Source organism: Petaurus breviceps, unplaced genomic scaffold (genome assembly GCF_028583685.1).
Source record: "Petaurus breviceps papuanus isolate PSGF00001 unplaced genomic scaffold, PetGlider_PUasm1.0 126, whole genome shotgun sequence".
Taxonomy (NCBI): domain Eukaryota; kingdom Metazoa; phylum Chordata; class Mammalia; order Diprotodontia; family Petauridae; genus Petaurus; species Petaurus breviceps.
In genome coordinates, this window is record NW_027185655.1 from 58,139,675 (window position 1) to 58,152,946 (window position 13,272).

A 13,272-nucleotide genomic window follows, 5' to 3' on the forward strand; every position below is an offset into this window, starting at 1 on the left:
ATAAGAAGCAATGTATCCTTTCTTCTAGAATTTAGTTAGATTGATACTAATTTGAAGACAGACATTACCAAAATCTTAAAGGGTTAGGAAAATTTCTAGGCTGAGGAAACTTCAAAGAAAACAAGGCATATCTTCTTTTATGTTAAAAAGAAACCCTATTAAATTTATTAAACAAAATTCTCTATGACACATATGCCTGTATAGTGTTAGTAACATGTGAAAACATAAATAAAGTAATGTTTTGGTTAACTAGCACCTGGGAAATGTCATCCCCTAAGCATCTGGCACTATGATTAACCTGAAAGTTGCAGGCAGATGATTCATATCATCATAGAATGTTGACGGTGGAAGGGGACTTAGCGATTATCTCTTCCAAATCCCTCCTTTTACTGAAGAGTAGGCTGGAGAGAATTTAGATGACCCAGAAGCCTCCAGGAGCTGTGCTCCAAACCTGTCTCTCTGAAGCTTTCAGGAAAAGAAAAAAAAAGAACAGCCTTGAGAAATCACTCTTTAAAAATTTCACCATATGGTAATCATGACCATTAATGGTCATAATCTTTAGGTAGGGAACTGTTCTTTACCCAGTACAGCCTAAGAGATCCACAAAAGCATCTTTATCTAAGAGGTTGAAACTGGATAAAGTAAGTTATATTTAACAATACCTTATATTCACTATGATGGGACATTTTCAAAGTATTTCTTTGAGTCAAAAGATATAGTTGAACACATTTGAATTTGTCCCTGGATCTCTTGGCTAAGGGTGACAGGAACTGAATCCAGTCTGGGACAGGGCTGCAAGATGCAGGAGTCAAGACAAGAGTTGGCAAGTGCTAACAGTTTTAAGCCTAATTACCTATCATTTTTATCAAAGAACCTTTGAAGCTGTTTGACTCTTTCAACCACTAGAAATTGTGGTTTGATCTGAGGGAAGAGAATTGATTTTGACTCCAGTCAAGGTTTATTTAGTTAGTTAAGAGATTCATGGCCAACCATATATTTATATTTCTGACTCTCTAATTCAGATGATTTTCAACAAATTTCCCTTCCAGTTCCCCCCATTGTTTTCCTAGAGCCATTTCCAACTCCTTAGGTCTCCAATCAAATTTAACTTGAATGGACCTATCTTTTCTTAGGGGATCCTGAAAGCTTTATGCTTTGTTGTTTCCCTACCTGTGTAAAATGGTGGGGAAAGAGTTCATTTCTCCCACTGATGTTTATTCTACTTTGCTAATGCAACCAGAGACAACTTCAACTTTGTATTTTTGAGTCCTCTTTCAAAGTGTGTTGGCACTGTGGGTTGTTGTCTCTTTGCTAGCCTGTAGATTTATGGCTGGCAAAGAAACTGCATTTCTAAAATTTGAGATGACAACCAGCAGTACTGTGTGAGCTGAGGAAAGTAGCTCCTGAAAAAGTAGGATCTTCTGTTTTACCAGGATCTGTTTTTGACCATGATAGCTTTGTTCTACTTTAGGTAAATCAGGAACTTTGGCAAATCAAAGGGCCACATTTCCTAGGCTTATCAATTAATGAAGATATGATGGCACACCCCTTCAATCAACTGTTTAACAAGTTATCTACTATGTATCTAGCATCGCGTTCAGGTATCAGACTAGGGAAAAGCCTTCAGCATCTTCCTGTGCTTCTCCAAAGTAAGTACTCAGAGTCTAAATTATTCATAGGATACAGAATTGAAGAAACTGTGACTGATACTGTCTAGTGAACATAATGAATCTAACCTTTTTAGGGTTCCTCAGATGTAGTAGGATTTTAAGCTGAAGAAGCCCTTTGAGATTGTCTAGCTCAACCTATCTTTTTTTTTTTTTTAACAGATGAGAAAACTAAGGCCAAGAAAAGTAAAGTCACTTGCCCAGGTCATCCAGAAAGCAAGTGGTAGAGTCAAAATTTGGATCCAATGTCTTATATTTTAAACTCTCTTTCCAAAATTTTGTGAGCTCTAACATCAACAAGAAATTGATAGCTCTGTTAAAAAACAAACAAACCCTGCCTTCCTCCAAACCTCTCCCCCCCCCCAAATCTCAGGCTCCAAGATAATATTATCTTATTAAATATCTCTATAATTTTTATGCTCCAGGACAACTCAGGTTTTGTGAAACAAATGTATTATCCAAAAATACCTGGCCACTAACTAGAGAAATAGCCAAGTCAATAATGAGACATATGGGCTGCTGCTACTGACATTCCATCTGTAGACCATACTGTATGCCAGGTCCTGTATATTGGGGAATCGGTAGGGGGATCCAATGGATACGGATTAAATAGCACAGATTGTCTCTGCTTTCTCTTATGCTAGAGAGATCATTTTTTCCTGTCCTTTATGCTTTGACAGTGGCTGATGAGACAGGATTTCAACTGACCTCTTCATTTTCTATGTGTTTCTTTATGTTAAACACCTGACCTATTGTTCACTGGGAACCAGGTGCAGATCTGATTACCTTCAGGTGTCTCAAAGCTATTGTGCACAAGTATTTTAGTCCTTTCCTGTCCTTTGTGTCCATTTTTTCACACTTAAAAACTTGAGAATCCTTATTTTTCTTTGAAAAAAAAAATGAAACCCCAGCATAACACTTATTAAGCCAAGAAGCGGTTCTGTAGATGAATTATAATAGCATGCTTCCACATCAGGTGTCGGGTTTCAATGATAAACTCTAAATCTCTGTGGTGTGAATGGAAGCTAGGAAAGGTTTCATACACTTTCTAGCAGATGGAATAAAATCCCTCTAGTTATTAAATTGCCACGGAGCTATTTTGAGGTGCTTTTCCCCCTGGCCCTCCCCTTTTCCTGGTTACATGATATACCATGATTAATCAGATCCGATTTTTTTTTCTATTTTGGAAACAAAATAGCTGGTACTAATGATTTATTGACCTTCATTTTTTCACAAGTTAACTTTCTTTTCCGTTCTTTTTATCCAGCAACAGATTTTTTCCCCAAAATCAGAAATTGAGGGATATTAATGTGAAAATGTCAAACTATCTATTGTTAATCCAAGATGATGTACATAGGCATAAAAAGAGTCTGACCCAACGTGCTGGCACATCATGAGGGTACATTTTCATTAGTCCTTGTTCTGAGGGAAAGGGGGAAGATCAATAGTAAGGCTGACATACTCTATCTATACTTTATGTGGATTTATGATAATAAATATTAAGTTTCTTTCATTTGAGAGTTGAATTTGTAGTACTCAAGCACCAAAAATCTCAAACCCTATATTCATAGCATATTTTGTGACAAAGAGGCCCAACAAAAGGGATCCTAAATGAATAAGATTATCAGATAAAGGATTCAGAACTTTCCCAATGAATTGCTGTGGTGCTTTTGATCAGTGTGGTATCAGAAGGAATCAAGAATTGCGAACCCAACCAGCAGGCAAAGGATTCTATCAGAAATGGATGTTTTCAGAAATGGAGGCAATGATTTGGGATAAAGCAGTTGGAGTCAACTGTGATTTAGGTGTCCTAGCTGGAGATGAGAAATTTGTGGAAGCTGTAGAATTGATCTAGTTATGCCTGTTATTGTTTACTCTCTAAATTAACCTTGGCTCATAAGATAGCCAACTTCTATAAGCCTAACCAATTCACTTGCCTATAGGGGTCTGACAAAGTCATTGAACTAGGTTTTTGAAGATGGACAATATTATCTCTAAATAATGCTTACCAGGTGAATAAATTGACAAGATTTTAAACACAAAAGCTTTAATCTAGAAGGGGCACAATACTGGTAGGATGATTAAAGAGACAGATTTAGTAGAAGAGATTATGATGGTTTAGGGACCTTGTAGTATTATGCCAAACAAGACACATGGCCTCTGACGAGGAAGGAGACCAGATGCTAGTAAAAGACAGAGATATTCCTTAAAACATGGTCAATGGGAGGAGAGAAAGAATTTTTATTTTCATCTGGAGAGAATGAGTGGAAAGAAAGGATAAATTCTTATATATTCAAAAGGAAGTATTGTCAAGGCTTATCCTAGCAGGACTGAAATATTTACAGCTTGTCAAAAGTAAATGCATTGATTAGAGAACTAGCTAGTGATAACATTTAACTGAGAGTGGACCGAGTAACTCTGAGAACAAGATGGTAGTCAGACTAAAGGAGAGACAACTAAGGAAGAAATAAGTTGTTTTTCTCTGTAAGTATATAGATAGCAGATTAAGTAGAGTGAAAGACAACCACTTACCTAGGTTATTATAGCTCCTACTGCAAGCACCCTTTTCCTAATAGTAAGAAACCTCTGTGTAAGTTTAGTAGTTTAGGAGGAAATCTTTTAAAATATATTAATATTATCAGAAACTTTTCACAATATTTAAAACAGAGGGGGCAGCTAGGAGGCACAGTGGATAGAGCACTGGCCCTGGAATCAGGAGGACCTGAGTTCAAATCTAGAATTAAATACTATCTGTATGACCCTGCTCAAGTCACTTAATCCCAACTGCCTCAAAAAAAAAACCCTCCCTAAAATATTTAAAACAAAGGATATTGTTATTTTCTAGGAACAAGGAGCAAGGACTCTCCTACTGACCAAGCTGAGTGTTGGAGAACCAAGACCAGAAAGTATTAGTAGTAGCAGCAAGAAGCCAGGAGAGCTTTCAAGTGAGCCAAGTTGTAGGATTATTTATGGGACAAAGAGTAGAAAGGTAGAGAAGGGTGTGAAAAAGAAAGCAGCAGGCCCAGGGCTATGTAGCATAAAAACTGCAAAGGCTTTTTTTCTGAAATAGGAAAGAATCATTGGTCTGTTGGTTAGGACAACCATTCTGGAAAAGTATAGACTTAAACTTACATTGCTAGCCCTTCCTACTGAATGGACAAGAGAATATAATCAATTTCAATGCTGGATGTCTTGAAATTGACCAGAACCTGCAATGCCAAGTCTCATTGTGAGGCATTAGAGCCATGCAGAAACAAAAATGATACAACTACAATTTTTAATCCAACCAATTATCAATCTATCAATCAATCAATGTTTATTAAGTGTCTACTATCGTCAAGTAAGAAAAATGACAGAAGTCAAGACAACTACTATAATGATGGAACAGGAATGGTTCTCATGAACATAAGTTGTAATAAAAATGGTCTAATAATGGTCCTGCTTCTGTCAGTGCTGGCTCTAAGTTTGTGAAGTAAATGAAATTTGCCCTTGGTGTCCTTTACCTTTAGTTTGGGCACTCAGAGCACATACAGCCTTCTCACCCCTGCCAAACACTGAATACCTTCATGTTATCCTTTGATTCCCCTGAGACACCAAAAGCAGCACCCTATCTGAAGGGGCAGCTAGTGGCACAATGGGCTTGGAACCAGGAAGCCTCATCTTCATGAATTCAAATCTAGGCTCATACACTTACTAGCTGTATGACCCTGGGACAGTCACTTAACCGTGTTTGCCTCAGCTTCTTCACCTGTAAAATGAACTGGAGAAAGAAATGGCAAAAACACTCCAGTACATTTTCCAAGAAAATCCCAAATGGGATCACGAGTCAGACATGACTAAAATAACACAACAACAAATATAGATCTATCCAGAAACAACACCTCTTCTTCCCTATTGTTTTCCTTTGATTTTCTCTGTTATCGAAACTTAGCTGTTCTGGGTTTCCTTCTTTCTCAGACAGCTGTCACAATGGGAATGAAAATAAATTAAACCCTGAAAAAGAAAGAATAAATAACTAACAGCTGTTTATTTTCTTAGCCTTCAAGGGTCACTTGTATTTTATTAAGAAGGGATTCCTGGTATATTTGAGGGAGGAGGATACAGAAAGGGAGACCTTTCAGCTTTAAATTACACTATTTTGGACCAAAATGGTCTCAGTTAAATAGTAAGACAATATAATTGAAAGGAGAACTTGAGAAAAGATGGAATGTTCTTAAGTTGTAACATAAGTTATATTCTATATTACAAAAGACCTGAAAATGTTAACCACCTTAGCCATGTGAGAAGTACATAATATTGCCAAGAAAAGTACAAGAAAATACAATAACTTACAAGAAGAAATAGTTATTTGAAATGTTCCTTATTACTGGCAGATGAAAAGTCATGAGAAACTTTCCCTTCATTGCAATCTTGCATTTGCCCTAAAACATTCTTCCTTCAATAGGCAGAAATGAGTTTTCTTTTTTAAAAAAGCAATGTTTCAAACAATGTGTTTTCCTGTGATAAGAGATCTGTTTTAATGTCTTTACAAAGGAAGGCCTTCAAAATTGCATGTTACAGGGGAAAGTGTTGGGATTGCAAATCACACAGATTTTTAAAAGGACCCAAAATTCTGTCAAGTTCCTCCACCCCTTGCCCAGTCCTTTCACTGAGGAACATTCTCTTTTCAGGAAGATTTATGTGGGAGTTATTTGTTAGTTATTGCTGCTTTGTGAAAAGAAAAGTCAAAGACAACCCTCTCTAAATTTCTCCAAAGTCAAGCCTTGTAAGACCATCCTAGAAGATTCAAGTGAATGTATTCTGTTGCAAGGAAGTTGCCTTAAAGGAATGCTATTTAGGAAGTATTCACTCACTGTGCAAATTATGCTATGTTTTCTTTCCATTTTTAAAGATATACTTTGCCATATACTCTTCTGCCTGCAACATCTTAGGAAACATAGGTTGACAGAGTATTTATGAAATGTATTTACTGTATATTTCTTTTTATCAAAATCTTTGAAAACCCATTTTAGGATTGCACCACAATGGTGCAGAGTTTAAAATACAGCAGGATAATTTATGCATGGTGTATTCAGTGACACCTGGCCTTCGGCCTCTTGTCTAACAATACACTAGACAAGAATTATTATACCATAATTCACACCCTGTCATGTCTTATTGCTTAATTAAAGCACAACCTTCCTCAACATGACAAGCAATTGGACTGTTAACATTATAGATGATTATCCAACCCAACATATTTTATTTTTACAACTCCTTCTCCCTTTATATACACAGGTTGTTTCATGCAGGTATGCATATCCTTAAGTCTAACAAAAATCTGTTTCTTGTAGCTGCTATTTTTCTGTGAATTGCTATTAGCAAAAAAGCATGGGTCTTATATTTAATATGAGGAGCGCTTCACTTGAATAATAAGACATTAGCTCAGTTGTCTAAAAAAGAAAATTATGTATACATGTGAAGAAGAGTAAATGGAGTATTTTTTTACTTTTACTCATTGCTCCACTAAAAAGTCCTTTTCTTCTATCATCTTTCCTATATTGTTATTCTCCCTCCTTCTCTCCTTCCCCCACATAATATATCACCTCTCTCTCTCTCTCTCTCTCTCTCTCTCTCTCTCTCTCTCTCTCTCTCTCTCTCTCTCTCTCTGCCTCTTCTCTGTCTTTCTGTCTGTCTCTCTCTCTGTCTCGCTCTGTCTCGCTCTGTCCCTCTCTTCTCCTCACCTCACCTCCTCCTCCATTCTCTTTATCAATCTGCATGATAATTAAGCAATCCATATTCATCTGTTATGATATCTATCTAGCTAAAGGGATAGATAGGAGAGAGAGAGAGAGAGAGAGAGAGAGAGAGAGAGAGAGAGAGAGAGAGAGAGAGAGAGAGAGAGAGAGAGAGAGAGAGAGCTTTAGAATGAGCATGATCTGGTTTCAAGTCATGCCTCTGATTCATTCTCTCTGTGTGATCATAAGTAAGTCATATAATTTCTCAGTAGCCCCAAGGAACTTTTAAAGAATATAACTTACAGAGACATTGCTATTCTGCACTGATGATGGGATTCTAAAATACCCTGGAAATGATCAGTTTGGATACTTCCCCCCAAAAAGGATGTATAGCACTTTATAATTTATGAAGTACTTAGAATCCATATTCTCATTTGGTTCTCACAAGAAGCCAGTGAGGTAGGTAGCTAAAATTCCTCTTTAAAGGATCCACATCCATGGGACTTCTAGGTGACACAGTGAGTAGAGCACCCGCCCTGGAGTCAGGAGGAGCTGAGAGTTCAAAATAGGACCTCAGACACTTGGCACGTACTAGCTGTGTGACCTTGGGCAAGTCACTTAACCCCAATTTCCTTGCCTTCTGACCTACCCCCACCAAAGAAAGATCCACATCCATAATTTCATTGGTGTTATACAATTACAGGCCCATAGTAATTTTACTAATGAATAATCCAAGACAAGTGAGGCTCAAAGATACTTCATAACTTGATCCAAGTCTTAGAGTTCATGAGTTGAAGAACAAGGACTACAATAAAGTAAGATAACATTTGTAAAGTGTTTTGCAAATCTGAAAGATCTATTTGAATGCTAGTTATTATTAGAACCCAGAATTTGCATATTATTTAATACAGTGCATATTATGCCAATACTATAAACATAGGCATGTAACTTTTATTATATAGCTATTACATACAAAATGTGTGCTTTACATGACTACTGATAATTTTTAATAGCAAATGCTAAATGCATTAAATTTAATAGGTATATTTTATTACCTGTGTATTCTTTCTCGTAGTCAATACTGTTAAAGATCATGTATTAACATAATGATCTGAAGTGTCACAATAAACTATCCTGGTAACTCAATATTTCAAAATTTTCTGTAATAAGAGGCAACTAAAAATGAAGAAAGTCAGTAAAATGATGTGAGAAATAAAGGTCCTAACAAACATACTATTTATAGTATATTCGTATAAAGATCAGAGAGCAATTTAATGAGGCTGTACTGTCTTGTGAGGAAATATCTGGTGACCAGGGTGAGCCTGAGCAGGGTAATAGTGATGGATGGGTAGAATGTCAATGCTAGGATACAATGGGAAAAGCTGCAATTTTGGATTTGTGAAGCTGACGTACAGATGTAGAGTTCATAGAGGCAGAATTTTATTAGCTGAGTTATATTCTAGTCAGTTAAGAGTTTCCTTCTCAGAGGGTTATTAGCCTTTGTTATTGTGCTAACTAATCTTGGTAAACACAGTGGATTGTTGGACAGGGATGATTTGATTTGCTATATCATGGGAAGAAATAAGAGTTAAACCTAAATTAAGACACATTCAACCTACATTAATTTTGGAGATACTGTCCCAAAATATTGTTAAAACATGCCTCCTTAGCTATGCTAAGAATAGCTGAATTTAAGTAGGATTATCTGCCAATGTTAGGAACATATGCTTAATTTTTCTGCTAATAAATATTTCCACAGATATGAGACTAATGAAACTCATAGTGAGCTATTGCCTTTTCGTGATTATAAATATGTTAACTCTCAAGAGGGGTAAGCCTGGATTTAGAGTATTTCAAGATGGGTCTACATTGTATACTAATAATCTCATAGAAACCTACTTAATGTACAAAAACATAATTGGATAGAACCTAAATTAACTGTTTAGTCTTTTGAGGTACATATTTCTAGTTCGTTATACCTAAAAGATTTTTTTCTAAAGGTAAACTTGATGCATTTATTTCCATCTTTATATCCATGGTACACTGTATTTAAAAATTGCCAACTACACTAAGTATATTACATAGCAAAGAGGAATATTTCATTTTGTTTCTATTCCACTCAAGGTGATCCAGTCCTGATTTTAAAAGCATTTTATCTTTTTACAAGATTATGAGTTTAGAGTTTTCTGATAGGCTTCACAATTTTTCTCCATTTCAGGTTTTCTCACAGGTAATAATAAAACTGTTTCAACAAAAAATATTACCATTCTAAGATTTCTTTTTTCTTTCCCTCCCTTTCTTTAAATCAGGACTCTACATTTCCCATGGTTTGAAACATTAGGCATGGCAAATACATTATGCCAATGGGATAAGAATGCAGAAACACTGAAAGCAACATACTTTGCTTACTGTAGGGAAGCAAGAGACAAAAACAGAACCCAGATTTGGGAACCATTTAGGTTTAGGAATTTTTTGTAATTCTTGTTTTTATAGGTGTATGTAACGTGTATTAAATATATCACACACATACTACATATACATGCCTATATACACATATACATACACATGTATATCATATACACATATGAATGTACATATACAATTATATACATACATATCTATATCTATCTATATATTTTTTCCTTTCTTTTCTCCCTTCAAACATTTTCTGGTTGAAACCCTACTCTTGCCGCCTTTGATGGTTTCCGGCACCTTTCCCATTCACTCTGAAGTTTCTCCTCAATGCTTAATTGCTTCTTAACCTCTTCTAGTTCTCATTGCAATCACCATTCACTTCCTCCCTCCTCACTTTTACATTTTACGTAGGAAAAACTGATGCTCATTTGTTATGTTTTCCCCTGATGAACACACAACTGCTTTGGAAATAGGGAGGTATTTTCCCCCCTTTGTAGAAGTGAGGAAGGCTTAATAACAAATTCTGTTAGGCTCAGCATCATCCTTAGAAACAATTAAGGAGATGGATTCTTAAGTGTTATAAAAGATAAGGATCTCATACCTGAATGAAGTCTGCAGGAAGATATAGAACCAAAGCATTTAAGGATATAGTATTATTCTTCTTTTTTTTTTGGCAATTGGTGCCATAACCAAATTTTACCATGAAATCATCAGTAATAACACCTCAGTGAGTGTAATAATCTCAATATACAGAGAAATTCTTATTGCATTGCTTATCACTAATAAACTGTTTAGATTGTACTTACCATGGTAAAGTGGGACCTCAGAACACCTTTGAACCCCTTTCAGGGTAAAATTAACATGCAGGACAATATTTCGGGATGGTCTTTTGCCAAGGTAAAGGAAGGGGCATCCTTATAATTAAGTAAATATCTGAATGCTAAATTCAGTGACTAAGATAGGATTTGATTCCAAACAATTCTATCATAGTGTGTTTGTGGGTTGCTATGCAACACAAATTAATATCAACAAATGATGCCAAGTGATTTTTGCATGTAGTAATTGACTTGCAAGGTTTTGCTGCCTGAAAATTACGAAGGGAGTGTATATGGTTATTTAAATTTAAATGGCTCTGTTAAAAATGCTAATTTTTATGATTAAAAAACCCCAACACAACACAAAACCTACATCTTAAAACTGAAGAAAAGTATTGCCTTCTCTGATAATAAATGTTCAACAGTCTGGAAAGTTTCTTCTCTACCCTTTGGGAGAGCAGAGAGCATATCAAAATAACTTTTTATGCTGGTCTACTCACCTAGCTTCTCTGATGAGTTGGCTGAGGAAAGAGTATATGGATGCAAAGCTCAATTAGTGTAATTTATGTATCCTTGGACGTCAATCATTCCTGTTGAGAGGTGGGACTCACAGGCTCTCAGTGCATTAATTAAGAGCTCATCTCTGCAGAGCTATCTTTCCACCTAAGGACCAAAAAGAAAGTTTTAATTAGATTTTAAAAGCGAATATGTCATATATGAAAGTAAGTGTAGTTCTTCAGCTGGTATATGAAGTAACAACTGGAACAGACTATTATTAACAATGATATAAAGGTCACTAGTCCTTCCTTATATTTAACTTTACAAATAAGGGGAAAAATTCAAACCTAAACACTTGGTTTGTCTGTTGAAAAAAAATACTTCATGGGAATAGCTGAAGTTTTGACAGTGTTGTTTGGATGCCAACATTATTATTGGACCCCTGTCTAATTATTGATGCTGAGCTGATGCTGATCGAGTGCAATTACAGCATTGAGGACAGACAGTATTTCTCTCTGATGGCTGGGTTTTTGTTCCAGGCTAGCTTCTGCCTGAATATACAATAGGCAAAACAATGCAACTTCAGCAAAAGTGAGTGAAGGAACTTGCATAACACATCAATTTCATTGGTTCACTGATGGAGTAAGTGTGTGATTGCTGGCTAGCCCTAAAAATATGGGGACTCGGGAGAGGTAGAAACTAGCTAGGCTCACTGGTGTCAGCTGCTGGAGAGATGCCGTTTTCTTGGAATGGCTTGTGTGAGGCCATCAAATATGCTGCTTAGGGCTCACTTGGGAAATAATAGATAAATTATTGATTAAAACATTTATAAATTAACAGGGGGAAAACAAAATTTAAAAACTGGTTCATATTCTATAAGAGAAGCATGTCGACTAATAGTTATTAATCCATCCTCCTTTCTAAAATTCATGCTCAAGAGAACAAGAATAAATTATTTTCCCAATACCTTGAAGAAAGAAAATATTGAAAACAAAGGGAAAATGAACATGACAGTGGGAAGCCCGTACAAAGATGGAAAGAGCAAATAACACAACAAACCTGAAATTACAAAACAAAAAAACAAACCAAACAAAATGAAACAAACAAAAAAAAGGCAATAATGAAAAAAGTAATGAAGTTGGATTTCTGGAAGGATACTGATAGCTGGAACCTGGAAACCAGGGTGTAGTCCAAATTCAGTAAATGGCATAATTAATAATTATGAGGGCGCTTCTCTAGCAGACAGAAATAGTACAATAGGAAGATGCATCAGAACACGGGGAAGGCTTTCCTAGCTGTCTTAGAATAACAAAATGTACATCCTGGTGTTCTTCATTGCTATGATATTTCATACTGCTTTACTAAGGGAGGTGTTTAGGAAATCCAGTTATCATGTGTACTATAAATTTGCCACCTAACTAGCATACCTGACACGTACTGAATAACATCAGCACAGCTGACAAAAGAAGCAATAGATTTTACGGGTACCTAGTAGCGTAAGCTGTGTTTTTCTAAATGATAGCGCACGCATGCAAACATTGCTATACACACATTTTGTCAGTAGAATAATGCTGGAAAATTGTAACACATCATTTATGTTAATGCTCATAAAGATATTTTATAATCCTCTCCCAGTTCTTTCTTCTCACATATTTTCCCATACATTTTGCCTCATTTCTTGTGCCGTTTACTGTTTATCGTGCAATATGTGGGGTAGTACTCCCCAGGTAGAACTTGGCAATTTTGCTCATTATACCAATCATGTGCGCCTGATAAACGAATGGGCTCCCACATCCTACTCTTCCCTATGGTCACTGTATTCTTTAAATGAATTTCCTCCAGCATTTGCATTTCAACTTTGATACACAGTGGAAAATGCAGCTTCTCACCCATGCATATGGTCCAACTGAAAACATCACAAGTGTTGCAAATAGTTATTTATTTTGTATAAGCACATGCCCTTGTGGAGTCAGTATGGTATAGTGGAGAGGGCACCCGACTTGAATCAAAGACATGGGTTTGAGTCCTATGTGGGCCACTTTCTAGTCATGTGGCCATGGCCATGTCCCTTGATCTCTCCAGTCCTCATTTTCTTCGTCTGCAAGAGAAGGCAGAATAACTTGGTGGAAAGAGAGCTGCCCTTGCAGTCAGGAAGACCTA

At 36.3% G+C, this 13,272-nt stretch overlaps 1 protein-coding gene across 1 annotated transcript in view; it reads right to left on the reverse strand.

Moving 5' to 3' along the window:
* Positions 1 to 13,272, reverse strand: part of TENM3 (teneurin transmembrane protein 3) — a 3,497,142-nt gene that overhangs the window by 1,326,793 nt on the left and 2,157,077 nt on the right. The window contains exon 8 of the mRNA XM_069096576.1: positions 11,115 to 11,277. The gene's annotated coding sequence lies outside the window, so the exon portion shown is untranslated. The remainder of the gene's footprint in view (positions 1 to 11,114; positions 11,278 to 13,272) is intronic.